The 13,844-nt window shown below is 45.2% G+C and overlaps 1 long non-coding RNA gene across 1 annotated transcript in view; it reads left to right on the top strand.

Moving 5' to 3' along the window:
- The first annotated feature begins 11,811 nt into the window (after positions 1-11,811).
- The window catches only part of LOC148524528 (uncharacterized), a 125,622-nt gene continuing 123,589 nt past the window's right edge, over positions 11,812-13,844 (top strand). The window contains exon 1 of the long non-coding RNA XR_015878366.1: positions 11,812-12,515. This is a non-coding gene — a long non-coding RNA (uncharacterized LOC148524528). The remainder of the gene's footprint in view (positions 12,516-13,844) is intronic.

The raw sequence follows: 13,844 nt of genomic DNA, 5'->3' as shown, positions 1-13,844 counted from the left end.
CAAAAAAAAAATATACAAAAAAAGCGAACGGAAAATAAAAACGCAAATCTACCAAACAAAATAAACTCCAAACGCCAACTCCTTTATCCGCAAACAAGAAACTCCAACCAAGGTAACCTCCAACAATCCAAAAACACCACCTCGACTCGAGACACACCAAGCCATAAATAGTGTTTAGTTTCCCGCACAAATTAAGGAGGGATCATAGGAACGCACAATCAATGATGCGGCTGCAAAATAAGGACGCATGTATAAATACGTCACGAAAACACATTTAAATTCTGGTGTATTTCTTGTTTGGACCTCAGACATGGCTACAGACCAGGGAAACAATGGACAAGAGTCAGGCGGTAAGTCTTTCATGCATTTTGTCTCAATGATTAATTTAAAAAATAAGATTGGGCAAGTTGTGATTTTGAGAAATCTGAATATTTACACAAATAGGTGAGGAGGATGACATGGAAGAGGCTGCTGGGCCCAGTATTCCGGCCAAAGCTGCCAAAAAAAAAAGGCAGCCACATTTCACAAGAAAGGAGATGGAGGTTTTGATTCAGAAGTGTGTGGACATCCTGCCACAGGCAGACAGGAATATGAGTACAAGCCAGAAGTGGAGAATGTGGGAAGAGGTAGCCGTTGCTGTCAATAGGGTGGGTGATTATGTCCGTCTAGCCCGGGATGTCAAACGGCGGTAAGTAAACACTTGCCCCCCCTAAAAACAAACCCCATTTTAAACAAAAGGATAATGGTTTCCATTTTATCCCACAGATGGGGCGACTTCAAATATCGCCTAAAGCAAAAACTCGCGGACAGGGCTAGGCATGCAAGGGGGACAGTTGGGGGTCCCACCTCTGTGTCATTGGAGTTGACGGATTTAGAAGAGCTGGCACAGGGGTGTGTGCAGCCTGTGGAGGTGTTTGGCGTGTCCAACATGGATACGGACATGCCAGACTTTGCGGCTCCTCATGTTGTCCCAGGTAAATCTTGTGATGTCACCAACTCTGAAATGTTAGTGGGCCAATATGTAGATTCTAATGTGAGTCTTTTCGCATTTTTCCTAACAGAGACACAGGCGGATGAGTCTGCTCCAGAGGGGAGCCTTGGCCGCCGAATTTCTGCTGGCTCTGCAGGGGAGGAACCAGTACATCCGGCTGAGGACCCTGCAGAAGCCAGTCCAGGGCAATCCCCCTCGCAGGCAGTGGCCCTCCTCACAGAACTCAATTTCAAATCGGATTTCCATACAGAGATTCTGCAGAGGATGGACGCCAGTCTGCTACGTGTGGCTGAGGCCCTGGAGCAAAATGCTGCGGCCAATGTGACCATTGGTCAGGCCCTGGCGGAAAATACCAGGGCCAACATCCGCATCGCCAATGCCCTGGAGCAGCTCGTTCGCCAGCACATGGTGGAGCCGACCTCCCTTCCTGCCGGAACATCAGGATCCTCCACCTCTGGCACAACATCAGCCAATCCTCCAAATGTGCCTAGCCCTGTGCCTAGTCCAGAGGCCACAACATCTGCCTCTGGACAGGCAAGCCCGATGACATCCCAGACCCGGTCTGGCGCCCTCCCTCCCCCAGCCAAACGGGTGAAAAAACGGTGAAAGCAATGGCGACTTTTCCCACACTCCTTCTGTGCTTGGCTCATATTCCTTTCTGGTCAAAACTTCCCTCTCCTTTATTGTGAATTGTTTTTAATTTTGTGTTCTACATTTCAAAAATCAATTATTGTAACTTTGGAAATGAACCCTGCTAAAAAACTTTGCCAAAAAATTTATATTTTGTGATTTTTTGTTTGAGCAATAACAAAATAATAAAAAACTGACATTGTATTCTCACATTATTGTCACAATGGATTACATTTAATCCTGGGCCAAAAGGCACAAACTGGCAAGAACCACATTTTACATGCCCCCCAAAAAAAGGGCTCTTTAAGGAACGTTTCAAATTTAACATAACGAGGCAAATTCAACAGGCCAAAAGAAAAAGGTAAAAACCAAAAAAACATGATGACGTTATTGTTACAATAGGCCCTAACCAAAAAATTGAGCCCAAAAGAAACTACCACAAATGTACGTAAATTGATTGTGTAATCATCACATTAGCAGCTATGATTTCCACCTGCGTACGCTTTTGTGCTAACACAAAAAACTACTTTCAAAACACATACCAAGCCGGTTTTCAATCCACCACTAATTGCTGTTCAGACCACCCGCGATTAATCGCAGCAACATCGAGGAGTGCCGGGATGGAGGAGAAGGCCATCGCCAATGTGGTCGAGTAATCCAGACCCTAAGCTGTGCGAGCATTTTGAAGGGAAAGAGGATCATCCAGTCAGTGACGTATGAGTCGGTCCGTACACATTTTACGCTCGCATCTGCTAATGTATGTACGCCCCAAAAACGCCTCGCCACGCCTGCGTTTTTCCATCTCCACCCCCGTCAACACCCAAAAATGCCCTGTTCTGTCAATCACATTTGACATGTCACTTCCTGTACGCTATTTGACGAACGAGACCAAAAAAACTCGCAATCTGCCGTACGCACATGCGCAGTGCTACACCGACGCAGGAGCGGTTAGTCAACATCGGAACGCAACGAGCGTACTGCTGTTTGCGAGTGGCTCTGAATGAGGGCCATAATGCAGTTACCTACAATAACTTACTCTCCAAAATACATGTTAATTTCAGATGGCGGCAGGGGATAGTGTTAGCATTTTTGTTAAAACATTAAACGACAAAACCCCACTTCTCACAACATTGCAGAGACAGGGAATTGTGTATCACAATTGTGCGATGGTTATGCTTGCCCACTTTTTTAATCATTTCACGGAGATTGTTACACCTAGATGCTGCAGTACAAGTGACTGGTTCCAATAGGGGTAGGCCTGCAATTTCCCTGGTGAAAGAGGTTGAATATCTATAAGTAACAGTCACAAGTATATATTCTAAATTTACAGCTACTTAGACAAGTTGAAGATATTTAAGATAGTAATGTAAACAGAGCAGAGTTATTTTATCTAGTCACACCAGACTTCTTAGCCTGTAGCATGCTACGTAAATCTGTCAGAGCATAAATGGCTGATAACATAAGTTAGCACTCAGCCACCCTGCAAGGGACGGTGATTATCAGAAAACGAATAAACAGGTTTTAAAACATGATCATAATTTAACATTCACAAATATAGTATATGCACAATGGGCCTGATTCAGATTTGGACGCAATACCGATATTTACACTCGATTGATTATTGGCTGATTGCGCATACATTGCGAGATACCTTAGCGTCCGGATACCTTAGCGATGCCGTTCGAAATGAGGATTTCTTTGAAAAGTGATTGACATTCAGGGACTGTTTGGGGGCAGTTACGGGAAGTGGCTGCAAAAATACAGGCGTGTCTCAGCATACTATTGCGATTCTTTACGCAAAAATCATGGCACCGATGCCTCAGTTCTCCCGGCCGTTCTGCGCAACCATTAAGTTAATCAGATGGTCAAGTATTGAAGGATCTGCGTGCAGTACTGTGTATTTGTATGTACTTGCTTGGATCTGCGAAGCCTCCGGTGGGCGTTTCAATGTATTTCCAGGCAGCTGCATGCATTAGCATATATTCACACAGCAAGCTGCATGCATTCGCATATATATTCACACAGCAGCTTAAACATTAGCATATATTCACACAGCAGCTGCATAAGGGATCATAGCTGCGATTGCATTAGTGTCCACAAATGAATCATGCCAAATGTATAATCACTTGTTTTACTCATTTGTGTAACTATAATAAATATAGAGGACAGTCTCATTTTTTATATAGGGCCTGATTCATCACGGATCACAATTGCAACAGTGTACACAGGGCCTGATTCAGCAAGGATTGCAGTTGCAAAGACGCACACAATAGGTCGATTAATTCGCATTGCGCATGCTAATGCATCGCAGTGCATGAACTAGCAATTGCGATGGGAAATGCATTTGCAGAGGCTACGCAGACCATAAGCGCAGTGATTGACAGGAAGTGCAGTTTGTGGGTGGTGATGGGGGGGTGGTTGGGTGAACGCAGGCGTTCCAGTGCGTTGGGATGGCGTTGCAGGGGCGTGCATAAATTACCCACTGCAATACCATACGCAGCCTGAGGCCTCATAGCGTGACCTGAAGTTAGCAGGTCTGGCCTGCCTTAAATGTGCGTATGGGTCCGATGTTACCGATTATTTTGCTAGGTTGCCCTAGTATACAGATATACAGTCAGGTCCATAAATATTGGGACATTGACAGAATTTTCATATTTTGGCCTCTATTCACCACCACAATGGCTTTGAAATGAAACAAACAAGATGTGATTTAACTGCAGACTTTCAGATTTAATTTGAGGGTAATTACATCCAAATCAAGTGAACGGTGTAGGAATTACAACGGTTTCTATATGTGCCTCCCACTTTTTAAGGGGCCAAAAGTAATGGGACAAACTAAACAATCCTAAATCTAACTTTCACTTTTTAATACTTTGCTGCAAATCCTTTGCAGGCAATTACAGCCTGAAGTCTGGAACGCATAGACATCACCAGACGCTGGGTTTCATCCCTGGTGATGCTCTGCCAGGCCTCTACTGCAAATGTCTTCAGTTCCTGCTTGTTCTTGGGGCATTTTCCCTTCAGTTTTGTCTTCATCAAGTGAAATGCATGCTCAATCGGCTTCAGGTCAGGGGATTGACTTGGCCATTGCATAACATTCCACTTTTTAGCCTTAAAAAACCCTTTGGTTGATTTTGCAGTATGCTTCGGGTCATTGTCCATCTGCACTGTGAAGCGCCGTCCAATGAGTTCTGAAGCATTTGACTGAATATGCCCGAAACACTTCAGAATTGATTCTGCTGCTTTTGTCAGCAGTCACATCATCAATAAATACAAGGGAACCAGTTCCATTGGCAGCCATACATGCCCACGCCATGACACTACCACAACCATGCTTCACTGATGAGGTGGTATGTTTTGGATCATGAGCAATTCCTTTCCTTCTCTTCTCTTCCCATCACTCTGGTACAAGTTGGTCTTTGTTTCATCTGTCCATAGGATGTTGTTCCAGAACTGTAATGGCTTTTTTAGATGTTGTTTGGCAAACTCTAATCTGGTCTTCCTGTTTTTGTGGCTCACCAATGGTTTGCATCTTGTGGTAAACCCTCTATATTCACCCTTGTGAAGTCTTCTCTTGATTGTTGACTTTGATACATATACACCTACCTCCTGGAGAGTGTTCTTGATTTGGCCAATTGTTGTGAAGGGGTTTTTCTCCACCAGGGAAATAATTCTTTTGTCATCCACCACAGGTGTTTTCCGTGGTCTTCCGGGTCTTTTGGTGTTGCTGAGCTCTCAGATGCGTTCTTTCTTTTTAAGAATGTTCCAAACAGTTGATTTGGCCACACCTAATGTTTTTGCTATCTCTCTGATGGGATTGTTTTGATTTTTCAGCCTAATGATGGCTTGCTTCACTGATAGTGACAGCTCTTTGGATCTCATATTGAGAGTTGACAGCAACTGATTCCAAATGCAAATGTCACACCTAGAATCAACTCCAGACCCTTTACCTGCTTAATTGATAATGAAATAATGAGGGAATAGCCCACATCTGTCCATGAAATAGCTTTTGAGTTGATAGTCCCATTACTTTTGGCCCCTTAAAAAGTGGGAGGCACATATGGAAACCGTTGTAATTCCTACACCGTTCACCTGATTTGGATGTAATTACCCTCAAAATAAAGCTGAAAGTCTGCAGTTATAGCACATCTTGTTTGTTTCATTTCAAAGCCATTGTGGTGGTGAATAGAGGCCAAAATCTGAAAATTCTGTCAATGTCCCAATATTTATGGACCTGACTGTATGTAAGGGGAAGTGGGTGTCCTTATGGTAAGCTGTGATCGTAATACGATTGCAAACATTTGCATTTCACCACTAATATTAGCAACTGCGGTGTGTGAGTTCTAGCAGAATAGCGATTCTTGCTGAATCAGGCCCACAGATTGGCCGATGGAGTGTACTGCACATGTGTATGCCCCACAGTGCGAGTGCGCAGGTTAGGGTTGCGATCGCACTGCGATCATGCATGCAGATAGAAAGCCATCGCAGAGTGACTGATAGGCCATCAGCGTTTGGGGGTTGACGGGGGAGTGGTCGGAGAAACACAGTCGTGCCTGTCCGTTTGAACACTGTTGCATGGGCATGCATAAATTAGCCACTGCAACGGCATACGTAGCTTGAGTACTCACTGCGTGCGATGAGACTTGCAATTTCTGAGACAAGCCAGAGCTGCTGTAATTCTGCATGAGGGTCCGATATTATCCGATGTTACCAATGTATACACAGGACTGCGAGGTATTACGGATGTGAGAAATCATTAGTGGGTGTCTCTATGCTGGCTGAGCTGTTGCAAACATTAACATATTACCGCAGCAGAACTGCGTGCGTAATCACAGCTGTGATCGCAATAGCGGTATGTAATGAATCAGGCCCATAGTTCATTGTTTGTTGATTTTATTAAATATAAATGTAGAATTAAAAATGGTTTTAAAAGTTTGCAGAAGAAGTAAAAGGGGCTATGTGACAGTTATTTTCATGGGTCCCTCCCACCCCATAATTATATCAGTGGAGCATGTGCAGAATGTAGAAATGATTTTGGCACAGTATCAGATTCTTTTCTATCACCTGTACAGACACTGGCGCCATATTTACATATAAAGCACCAGGGATATGGTGCCAGCGGCCGCCCAGTGAGTGTCTGCTTTGGGTACATGGTGCATGATGTGTTGCCCCCTTGGCCCAAGGGCCCATATTCACCAGACACCAATTGTAGATGCACCACCTGGAGTTTTACAGTAGTAATACAATAGCAGCAATTTAATATTTGCTTGGGGAATGCATTATTCTATGGGATGGGTATTGGGCCTGATTCAGTACAGATCGCAACTGAGATTGCAATAGCGATTACGCAAGCAGTCTCCCTTTGAAGATATGCTAATCCTCTGCGATCGCTATGCCGTCACAGCACAACACACATTACACACATCCGTAATACTTAGCAAGACTGTAAAACCATCAGTAACATCGAGTACAATTATAAAAATATCACAAATTTACCAACTTCGCGGCTGTAGTGGGCCCCTACAAGCTTTGGGCCCTTGGGCAACTGCCCAACAAGCCCAATGGAAGAAATGGCCCTGCGCCTGAGTTTCGCCGACCACTCCCCCGTCACCACCCCTAAACTGTACTTCCAGTCAATCACTTTGCGATGGGTCTGCATAGTCACTGCGATCGCAGTCCCAATCACAGTGGAGTGTTCGCGCACACGCATGAGCAGAACGCAACAATCGGTCAATTGCGTGCATAATCGCAGTTGCAATCCTTGCTGAATCAGCCCCACTGTTCAGTAACAAAGAACACTACATTTCTAAATATAAAAATAACAAGAATAAACATAGTGACCTTTGAATTTAATTGGTGAAAATAATATATGTAGCGGCTATTCCTTTTTTTACAAATCATGAGACAGCTGGAATGGGACAATTTTCTGTAGATTTCTAAAATTTACTTTTAAGTAAAGTATAAGATGTCATTCAGTAGGAACTGAATGACATCTTATTCAGTAGCCACTGAATGACATCTTAAATCGACAGTCAATAGGTTGATAACCAGATGGTCGACTGTGTAAAAGGTCGAATGTCGACAGGTTCAAATGCTGGACACCAAAAAATGGCCAATAAATAGTTTTTTAAAGATTCTTTAACATTTTTAAGGTTAGACATAGGCACTAGGGAGAGGGTTAGGTTGATGGAGGGGATGCTTTGGACTAGGCACTAGGGGGAGGGTTATGGTTAGGCAACAGGTGGAGGGTTAAGGTTAGACATTAGGGGAGGGTTAGGGTTAGGCACTAGGGGGAGGGTTAGGTTGCTGGTGGGGATGCTTAGGACTAGGCACTACGGGGAGGGTTAAGCTAGGGTTAGGTTCAGGTTTAAACACTAGGGGGAGGGTTATGGTTAGGCACCAAGGGAAGGGTTATGGTTAGGCACTAGGGGGATAGTTAGGGTTAGGATCAGGGTTAAATAGCAAAAAAAAGTGGCTACCAGTTTTGTGTCGATCATTTGATCCTGCCGACATTTTAAACCTTTTGACCTTCTGCACTGTCAACCATTTGTCACTCGATCTTTTGTCCCTGTCGCGACCTTTTGACAGTATCAACCTATTGCCTGTTGACCATCTGGTATCAAACTATTGACTGTCGATCTAGACATTGTCGATCTTTTATAAGAAGATGCATCGGATCACCATTGCGACTATCTGAATATGTTCAAGCTTACTCCAAATGGGTGATGGAAATGGTCTGCCGGGGCCAGAAAATCTGCAACGAAAAACGCAGACCCTGTCTTGGCACTCCCATAAAACGGAACAACATGCCTCCATTTTGGGGAACAGTCCCTGTCACCTCCCATTCCCCACCCCAAACAACCGGTCAATCAGGCTGCGGTGTCCAGGGCACTGAGACCAGGGTCACAATGGTATCACAGCACATGCATCCTGTGGTCCCAGTGCAGTCCACCCACCACTGAAGTTCTGAATTAGGCCCCCAATACATTACTGCCGAGCTGCAACGTTTTCGAGGAAGTAGATAGAGAAGCATGGAAGATAGTAGATGGCAGCAACATGTAAGTGGAGTGGGAAGAAAATTTTACTAGAATGATTCTCAAAGGAGGAGAATAAGAGGGAGGGTTTGGCAGGTACAAGGAAGAGGCAGTGGTCCAAAGCTGAAACTGGGTGCAGGTGCTGAGATTACCAGAGTACATTATTGATACAATTCATTAACCTGATATTATATTTTAAAAAAAATGAATGAATGGGGCACTGTACAAAATAGGAATTGCGAGATTAGAGATGACACAGATCTATTGATCAATATGCTCAGTAAATGTCATAAAAAAAATATTTATTACTACCTTCTTTGAGTGGAATATTAGCTGATTAGAGACTCGCATAAGACTGCTCTTGCTAGCTGAGAGACATGTATCACAGAGTGGTGGGATATTCCAGGAACAAGCCTGTATAAATAATGAAATGTTCTTGCTGCAAACACTTAAGTTGAGGTCATTGACCCTTATTGCCACGCAGTTACCATATATTGCTACAGCACTTTGACCTCTTCCTACACTGTATCTGATTCAATTTTACAACTGTAAATAGTTGTGCTTTACATTTTTATTATAGGCCAAAGATCCCAAATTATCATAAGTGTGGGAGTAGTACAGACATTGCTTAGATCTTTGTTGAATACATAGGGGGAGGGGCCCTAGATTGCACACCCTAAGCACAATGTGAGGTGCTACTTGCTGAGACTTGTAGTGCTGCAAGCAAAAAAATGACAGATGCAAGTGCACACTCTAACTATGCTGAACCTAATGATGATACTGCTAAATTGCATCCAAGAGGTTCTTAGCATAATAATGGCCATAATTATGGGTCTGCCCACCACGTCCAGGTGACATCTATCAGGCAGGTCCCTAACACTCCTATGGAACAAATACAGGGCACAGGACCCCCCAGGCCAACCCTTCAGAACCCCCCCATGGCATCACACTAGTGTAAGATTTACAGTGAGGGTTAAAGAATAATAAAGAAGAAAGCCTATGTGTTAAGTCCTACCTAAGTAGGAGGTTATAATAAAAAGTGGTGCTACACATATAAAAAACAAACTAAACAAGTGAAAAAGTGTACATTATGATGCCATTAAGCAGTCCAGCCACACTAGCCCAGAGAGCCCGCACCTCAATACCAGTCCCAAAACTGACACACAGCATATGTCTAATAGGTCTTACCCACAGTGTGCCTCATTAGATGTGCAGTCTTGGAGTGCAAGCACTCCTTGCTAATTAAAAACACCCAGGAACAGGTGAGAGGGGTGCTAATCAAGGTGGGAGGAGTCTCGTCCTTCCAGTGTACATACATACACACAGTACAGAATACATAGGGGGAGGGGCCCTAGATTGCACACCCTAAGCACAATGTGAGGTGCTACTTGCTGAGAGTTGTAGTGCTGCAAGCAACAAAAAGACAGATGCAAGTGCACACTCTAACTATGCTGAACCTAATAATAATACTGCTAAATTGCATCCAACTGGTTCTTAGCATAATAATGGCCATTATAGCAGTATTATTATTAGGTTCAGCATAGTTAGAGTGTGCACTTGCATCTGTTTTTTTAGATCTTTGTTGAGCCAGAATGTATTGTGTCATACTTGCCTACCTTTGTTGTCTCTTTCCCGGGAGAAGCCTAGGGAGGAGAAGCAGGTGAGTTGTGACGGGGCGGGGCCTGATGGGTCACGCCATTAAGCCCCACCCCCTTTATGATAAATTACCACATTTAGCTTAAGTTTAATTAAGGGCCGGGCTAAATTACGCGATTCATGGAGAATCACGTAATTAAGCCCCGCGCCCTACACAGGGACCCGCGATAGCTGCGGAAATTCTCCCCACTTCACTAGGAAGTTGGCAGAATGCAGGAGAAGTGCCTACCCTTCTTGGGGTGGGGCTTACCCAAAAAATCGGGAGCCTCCCGCGAAAACCGGGAGGGTAGGCATGTATGCTGTAAGTTTTTTACAAAAAAATATAAAATAGACGTGTGGTTATATGGAGGATTTGGGGGAGAGAGTCTTAGATGTCTGATAAAATTATGCTATTTGTATTGTCGGATGGAGCAGTGAAGTGAATTAACAGCCCCCAATATGTTGGTTGTGTTCCAAATAAAACCCCCAAACAATGGAGTGTTAACAAGTACGTGCAGGGCCGGCACTTCCATTAGGCAGCTTGAGGCAGCTGCCTATGGTGCCAGGACCTGAGGGGCGGCCCGCTGAGGTTACCTTGGAGAGGGAGAGAGAAACCAGGTTATCCCAATGGCGGGCGCCCATCCTGCCGACCGGAGAAGGCATAAACACACAGAGCCGCAGGAGAAACGCACCAGAAGCGGCACACGGCAGGTCACAATGGGCAGCGTCCACACAACCTCACTGCACTTATTAAGAAACCAACACATCAGTGGTCATGCCTGCGCCTTGGCCAATCAGTGACATGTAGTCTGCCCCAGTGTTACTACACAAACACACACTGACCGGGCGCACAAACTGCAGGGGTAAACAGGGCAGGCCACGGGCAGCTGGAACACTGTTGACATGCTGAAGTGCATGTTGCTACCTCCTCTGCCCACTTCTTCTATAGGTAGTATAGGACAGGGGGTGTCTGAGTGTTGGTAGTGTATGAGTGGGGTGTCTGTGTGTAGGTAGTATAGGAGGGGGGGTGTACTGGGTGCTGGGAGTCTAGGAGGGTGTTGTCTGGCTATTGGTAGTGTAGAAGGGGGGTGTCTGGGTGTTGGTAGTATAGGACGGGGGTGTCTGAGTGTCGGTATTATTATTAGCATTTATTTACATGGCACCACAAGTGTTCTGCAGTGCCTTACAAAGTGTCACGACCCTGTCTAGTTGTCACCTTTTTGCCTTGGGACTTACCCCTGTCAGCTTCCCCATGGATCTGTGTGTGTAATTTGCCTGGAGGATTTGCTCTGATTATTGCACCTGGTCTCTCCTCTGTCTGTGAGCACTGCTAGCCCTGATTGGAATCACAGGTGTGGTTCTGATTCTCAGAGCTGCAGAGATGAATACTCCCTCTGCATGTTGTGCCTTCCACCACTCAGAATGCTACTACCAGACCATCTGTCCGTATCCACCAATTGCTGCCAGACCCATGGTATATATATCCTCTCCTGATAGCATTCTGGGCCTGAACATCTTGTCTTCCCGTGGTGTATGGTTCATGTTGTTTCTGCATTCAAGTATTTCCCTGAAACCTGCTACAGCAATCCCTGGTGCTATCCAGAAAACCTGTTTCAGCTGTACCTGGCAATCCAGTAAATCTGCTGGCAGCAACCCCTGGTGCTTCCAGAAAACCTGTTACAGCTAAACCTGGCATCCAGACGTCCTGTTACAGCAATACCTGGCCTGTGCTCTGCTGCTAGTCCTACTCCTGGTTGGTCCCTGGCACTCTGTAAACCTGCATCGTGTCACCCTGCCTTGCTTCCTGCTGTGGATCAACTCCTGCCCCTTTTACCTACCTACTCCCTCCCTGAACCTAAAATTCCCAAACCTACCCATTCCTTCCTGAAACCTGTTTTTCCCAATTATCCTATCCAGCCTGCACCTGAGTACCAACCTTGTCACAGCATTTCCAGATTACCCTGTTTAGCCCTCATCTCAGCATTACTTGACTTCCCTTCAGCCATTGTCACATTCCAGTCCAGAGTCAAGTTCCAAGCTCATCAGTTCAGTCCACGTTGCTCCAGTCCAAAGTCAATTTCTTAGTTCATCAGTTCAATTCAACAAGTCTTGCTGCCGGTCCCAGTCCGATCCCTCCAGTTCCTGTCATTTATCATCAAAGGCAGTTTTCACTGCTACACAAGTCATGCCGGCCTCCGTTGAAACCCGATCACCACCTGAGACAGGTAACTCTCAGACACCAATCATGACACAAAGTACATAAACAAATAGGTTGACCAATGACTTACAGTACAATACGATACAAGGGCCGGGATGCACTAAACGGAAAATGCGGTAAAACTTCTGTTTACCGCATTCTCCGTATGCATCAATCTCCTGGCTGCCGGGCTCCGATGCGGAGGGTAACGCCAGCTTTAGCTGGCGTTACCCTATAGAAGCCTATGGGCTTCTACTGCATTGCGCTGCTATGACTGATCCGATCGGATCCTTCCCAGCATGCCACGCGGCCGTCGCATCACTATGCACATGCGCAGATGGACTCCCGGGTCATAAACCCGGAAGTCCACGGTGCAGGGCAGATCGCTAAGGACAGCTCTTATCGGAAGAGCTGTCCTTTGTGCTGCTGATCGCATATGTTCGTGCATATGCAATCAGCAGGGAGGCGGTGTCCGGCGGTAAGTACTGCGAGGTGTTAGTGCATATCGCAGAGGATGAGGACATGGATAATATACATTGCTACATTAGCGACCATAACACCCAGATAAGCAACAGATCAAAGCAACCAAGTGTTAGGTGCCCTAGCGGGGAGTAAGAAGTACAGTAGATTAAAGTAAAGTAAGGAGGAGCACAAGAGGGTAGAGGGCCCTGCTCATAAGAGCTTACATTCTAAAGGGGAGGGGCAGACAAAAAGGTGTGACATAGATGGTTAAAACATATATTTATTAATATTTTTAAGTGTATGAGTGGGGTGTCTGAGTGCTTCTGGGGTGTTCATAGTAAATTAAGAGGGTGTATGGGTGTTGCTAGTGAATAAGGGGTTGTCTGGGTGCAGTAGAGGTATTAGTAGTGTATGATGATGGGTGCTTCAGGGGTGTTGGTAGTGGATGACAAGGGCTGTGTGTTGGTTGTGAATGTGGGAGGGTAATTGGTTGGTGAACGAGGGAGGACAGGAGTCATTGGTGAGTGAGGGGAGTTTCTGGGTGCTGCTAGGGTGTTGAGATGAATGAATGCATGCGTGTAGGTAAGGGGCACCAGCCACTATTTTGCATCCAGCCACCACTTAAGAACTTACGCCTCTGACACTAGTCATTTCCTATTCAGTCCGGAACAGAACATCACCTCAACCCAGCGCATTGGTTGTCTCCCTTCTCTGACATTATTGCTTTAACCTTTATACTGTGTGACAATCATAAATATACTGCATATTACACTGTCCTTTTGGTGTTGCAATATGTTAATATTCATCAATACAATGTGCATATGATTAACATGTTGAAGGTGACCGTGGGGCTTCCCAGCCATTGTTTCACACTCATATAGTTGAGACATACAGT

The sequence above is a fragment of the Taudactylus pleione genome, unplaced genomic scaffold, assembly GCF_031769625.1.
Source record: "Taudactylus pleione unplaced genomic scaffold, aTauple2 ptg000117l, whole genome shotgun sequence".
NCBI classification, from domain to species: domain Eukaryota; kingdom Metazoa; phylum Chordata; class Amphibia; order Anura; family Myobatrachidae; genus Taudactylus; species Taudactylus pleione.
Note: the sequence above shows the minus strand (reverse complement) of the source record. Positions and strands in the feature narration are given on the sequence as shown.